A 6,000-nucleotide genomic window follows, 5' to 3' on the forward strand; every position below is an offset into this window, starting at 1 on the left:
TTCTTTATGCTAAATTTACTAATATTTTGATCTTCCCCGATTAAACGGATTTTCTCTTGGTTTACGTTTGCTCATAATTAGGTCTGTTAGGCTCTATTATAAATACAAATACCTAAATAGATCTAAAGATATACATAGATGTGAAAGGAATTATTGGTTGTTGGCCGCGACAAATAAATAAATAAATAAATATCGATTAAAGTTTGAGTTTTACTGATACTCATAATCAATAATGCTACACAAAAATTTGAGTCAATTTTTCATATAAAAGGCACAATACTAATGTTGAATTTTTTGCCCTTTTTTAAAAACACTTATCATGTAATTTAATGGTAATAATGTCTAAATGGCAATAAAAATTTGAAGGGAAAAACTCTCTAATTTATTTCTAACATGAATGATTTCTTTTAATCATTAATAAATTTACTCAATCGATAAGATTGTACGTTCTATAGCTGTTTCATTGTCAATAGTTGAGGACGCAATTTCTGCAAAAAAAAAAAAAAAAAAAAAAAAAAAAAAATCTCAAGTCATAGTTTTTCAAATGTAATTCTTAGCTCATCGGTATTTGGAACAATCATAATATTGCAGGATCTATTGTCCATTAATGTTTCTGACACAAAAACTACATCACAAAAGTCAAAAATTAAAAATATTCTATCAGATTAGTTCTATTGAACAACAAAGAATTTAAATCAAATCAAATTTACCTGCAGTAAAAGTTAGCTTCAAATGTTGATCTTCATTCCACGTCATTTAAGCAACGTTAACTTATCTCAAATCACGAAACAAAATTTTAACCAACCTCCCCGGCGTAACACTCGACAAATATCAAACTTTCTCAACGAGTGACATCTCATTATATATATATAATAGCTATATATAGCTACGCCCTTGCAAAACTCGCTTTCATTTTCAAGCAATAAATATATCAGAATTGAATACACACAAAAGGTAAAATTTTTCAACTGGCGCCTTCGATGAGGAACTATTTTGGTCAAAGAGCGTAGCAAGTGAACGGTAAAGCTTATGTATCAATTTGTCAAGCTAAAGCTGTCAAGATGCGAGTTTGCAGACAGCAGTTTTTCCTTTTAATGCCCAGTCTGATAGTGTTTATTCTTTACGATTTTGAAGAGTCAGAAAATGCTTTTAGCTTTTGTTTGTGGTTGTCTATTTTGAAATAGAATGCCGCGAAGAACGCGTTTTTACTATTGAAAATATCACTGCATAAATAAATAAGTCTGTTCAATTCAGTAGTTCACCACAGAAAGAGATTATTTTATGAAAGTGTAGATTTATGGAAGATAGTTTTACGAAAGCAGTTACTGCCTTATACCTGCCGTGGGCAGGTATAGGACAGTAACTGCAAATTTTTAATTTTTGATATTTTTGCATTTTTATTCCTCTATTGTTCCTCAGTTTTGTCGTACAAACTTACTTATTTGGCTTCCGCTGAAAAAAAAAAAAAAAAGCGCAAAAAAAAAAAAAATCTAATTCCAACATTTCCTTATTGTTAGTATGGAATCTGAAACACGTTTCTTCAGAAATCTCGAAAACTCATTTCTGCAGATACTGCCTAACACTGAGGTACAGTTAGTTTACAGCACTGGATAAAAGTATTGCAAATTTGAGAAGTCTGACATTTTTTCAAGCAAGAGATTCTCTCCCCCCGCCCCTAAAAGAATTTTATTTTGCAATTCAACTCATACTTTTTTATGTTAAAACGTTTGGTTAGTTTAAATACAAGATATGTTTGCGCTACTGAACACAAGTAAATGTTTAATCTCATTAAAAAATATATATAACATGAAAAAAATGCTGAGGTTATCAGACATTGGAATCCATTTCAGCTCCCATCAAATAAAATTAAATAAAGATTATTAGATTTTAAGTTTCTCTGAGCATGAAATAATAAGTGAGTGCAACTGATACGGAAAACACGTTTTAGAGCCTCCTCTTGTTTAATTTGAGTAGCCGCTCTTTTAGGCACGGTATAATCAAGGTTTTACATTGTTTCTCTCGTTATTTCGTAGTGCTAAACTTCGCTTATTGTGTGATTAAACAATTTCTCTACATTTGCATTAAAAGAAATCAATTTTCAAAAATACAATTTTTTAGGTTTATCTTGAAGAAAATGATAGTATTCTCAAACTTGCAATACTTTTGACCAGTAATGTACATATAAAGTTATATAGGTAGACATTACAAAACGTTTGAATATAAAAGTGCAATTTTTCTATGGTGTAAGACACAACCACCTATCCACTTATGGATTAAAAACTAATACAAAATAAACACACCAAAAAAAGTAAATAATTAGAAACGGTACTTATCAAGCTCCTTCATATCTTCTTAAAATTCCACTGCCTTATTCTGATGACTCTTTGGTTCCTCGGCAAACAGCGACCCATGGTATGATCCGTGCAGAAAGGAAACGAGAGCATCCTGATTTCACTTCTGCCGGGATCAACACTTCCTCGCCATTCTTCCTTTTTTTCAGCAATATTAGATTGGAGGAAGAGATTTCGGGAAGATATTAAAGGCAATTACGTGAAGCTGCGAGTTGTTGCTTTACAGTGTTCGTTGATGCTTTTTATGATAGCCACAACAGCATCACGCTTTGAACGGTTGGGAGATTTCTATGATTCGTGAGTTTAAGAGTATGTAAAAATTCTAATTTAATAAAAACCAATTTGTAATTTGTTATTAATTGCAAATTCTAGTAGTTGTATGTCTAGTAGTAGTATACGTGTAGTTGAGACAAACTTAACCTGGTAGCATTCTGAAGGCAACGCAAATCGTAATCACAGCATTACGATGCTGCCCGGTTAGGTTTGCTCCGACTATAGTACAGACATTCAGGGTGACTTAGATCTACAATTTCTCTATTTTAAACTGCCCCTCACTTATTTGATTAGCAGTGTTGTATTTTTACAAACGGAAGAAGCACTCGGAAAGTATTATATAGCTATGTATACAAAAATGAGAAACAATAACTATTTAGTTATTACTTCTTAATTTTGTGTAACTGTTTTTTTTTTGGACTTAAAATTGTGAAGTAGCGCACAATTTACACACAAAGCTTAAAATTACCCTTAATAACTCAAAGCATTCATGGCTGCAAACGTAGTAGTAGTCGTCTAATAATAGCAGTACATAGTTATTATTAAAGTAATTAAAGGCAAAGTAGAGATAGTAACTGTGAAAATATTTGTTATAATTATAACAGTAACAAAATAGTAATAGCAGCAGCAGTAATCCAATAGCGATTTTACTACCAATTTTAAAGCAGCAAGATTATAGCATTCATAATAGTGGTGGTTATGACGGTATATTCTCATTATTCACTGAAAGCAATATCAAAAAGTTCGGAAAAACATGAAAAGCTAAAAAACGTTTACGCACATGCTAATTTTTAGTAAGTACAGAAAAGCAAAAACTGCAATAAAAAAAGAATTTATGACTCTATTACCATATGTATCCACCCGAAACGTAAGCAAAAAACTATTAGCATAAAATGTAAGACATTATCCGCCTAAAATTCATAATTTGGTTATCTACAATTTGTAGTTTAGTTCTTTTAACTCGATGAAACGCATTGCAAAAGGTAATATTCCTCAGCCTTATTAGAGTTCACGGGAGCGAACTTTTTGATAGTCTCAATTTTAAAAATGGTTAGTTCTTTTTGATGAAATATAAAAAAAAATGTTGAATAAATTTTTAATTCAAAGTTAATGTTCAGCAAAGAGGAAAATAATTTTATTATCATGTGTGCCTTCGATAACTTTCAGTGAGTATTTTTCTCAAGCATATTAAAAAATCATGTATCCTCAACGACATTATTTTCAAGATCAATGAGATGCAAATATTTTCCTTTTTAGTACTTTCCTTGAATTATTTAAATGTGAATTCATTATCCATTAAAGACTCAAAGCATAATAGAATTTTTGTAATATATTTGTACTTGAAGTTTGCTTTTATAGTTCTTTTTTCTTTCTATAAATGTGTAAATAGAATTTATTGTCCATATTTTCCCCAAGTTTTTCCAACAATAAATTCAATGCAATGACCTTTTGAAAAAAAGTGCATTGCTGTAAATATAACTGCAAAATGTACCCTGGCTTTGATTCAAAAGCCAGGGTAAACGTTATTAATATGACATAATGGATGCAACTGCGGTTTTCATGAAATGGAAGGTGAGGGGGAGGAGTGGAGGGTGCCATCCTTAAAGTTTTCCAGGGGCGTCCGACCACATAAGTACGTCACTGTGAGCAACGTCCCCCCCCCCTCCCTTCTCACTTGACCGTCTTTGATGTCCGGTTCCTTTTCAGCTTGGACCAGGGGCCTCCACAGCACTCCCATCTACCGTCCTCTGCAGGAGCGGCTCCTTTGGTCCTGAGCGCTCTCCCCCGAATTCCACTTCGCCTGGTCGGTGGCGTCCATGGTCCATGTCCTACACACACGCCTACGTGCATACACACAGGTTTTATACACACACACAACTATACACATGTAGCCGCCCAGGAGGAGGAGCAGGCTTCGAGGAACAGGAACCGTTTCTGGAAACAGTAACTCCAATGAGTAGAGTCCTGTCGCAATTCGTGATTGCGAAACACATAATTTGAATTCAAAATTTCAGAGTTCAAATTATTTTACTTTTATTTATTGTTTTGACTCGTGAAATACAAGGTCTCGGTACCTTTTTACATTGAAGTCAGTTCCGAAAATAATTAAAACGTCACATTCTTTTGTTATATTTTCGAAATATCTAGTAGTTTAAGGCATTTGGAACCATTTGAGCCTTAGATTTAAGACTTTAGATTTTCCAACTTAGTTTTAAAATGCTTATGACTTCTTTTCGTCTGGCCGCGCTCTAGCCTTCGTAAATACACTTAAATTGCTCGGTCATTTTATTGGCACATCAACATCAGTGATACTAGCTTACGAAAGACTTAAAAAGCATTACGTAGTTAACGTAAAGGTTAATATCATTGCTTTTGATTTTTTTTAGTGTGAGCATCCAATAGAAGTCAATAAATAGACAACGTAGGCATAAAGTAGTTATTTCTTTTCATTTTTCTAAATTAAAAAAATGCTAACATTTAAAGCAATAATTAAACAAAGCATCAAATAATTAGCGCATTGCATTATTGATTGAAAAACTCTTTCTTACGCGTCAAAATTGTGCCATCATTTGTCGTTAAATCCAGTTAAATGTTTAGAAATATTTTGTTGCTTTAAGCCTTATTTTTTAAAGCTTCCTAAGAACTCAATTATTTTGTTTGAAATTCTAGTTAAATTATATGCTTTACATAACATTGATTAGATTAAAAACGCCTTAAAATTTCGTTGTCTGAGAATTAAAGTGCATATAATGGTTTAAAATACTAGAAAGTGTTATTGGTATTTCCTTTTTTTTAGTTACCACGACAATGGCGTGACCGAAAAGTAAAAGTTCCCACGTTTCATTTGTCTCAAAGGCAGCTTTTTAAATAAATTACTTATGTTAGGAAATGTTGAACTGAAATCGATGGTGGAAGGCTATTGAATATTTCAAATGATTCATAAAATCTTTTTAAGGTTCAATTCCCATTTAAACTCCAATTTAAGAGCCTCTTATATAATGCAATGGAGTAAGCGTTTCGATAAAGTAATGGTGTAATATTCTTCGTTTTGCTTAGCCATGAATTTATAGCAATAGCATTTGCTCCCTGGATCTATTTTATCCCGCAGAGTTATCGTTTTCAAGCCTAACAAAGCATAGAATTCCGGGAAGTACAAATCTGTTAGGTGGAACCGAGCCGGTGGGACTTACAACACATTTCATGTCACAGGCGCTGGATTTGGTTGAGGTGCTGCACAAAAAACGATATCCTGCTTGAGGAGAAAGTGAAAACCATACGTTTCTATTTTTTGCAAGTCTCAAACGGGGTGCACTAGCAGGAAATGATTCGGTTCACGCTCGCTAATCATGCAATATACTACATGGCGATGAAAGTT

The sequence above is a fragment of the Uloborus diversus genome, chromosome 1 (genome assembly GCF_026930045.1).
Source record: "Uloborus diversus isolate 005 chromosome 1, Udiv.v.3.1, whole genome shotgun sequence".
In the NCBI taxonomy this organism is placed as follows: Eukaryota; Metazoa; Arthropoda; class Arachnida; order Araneae; family Uloboridae; genus Uloborus; species Uloborus diversus.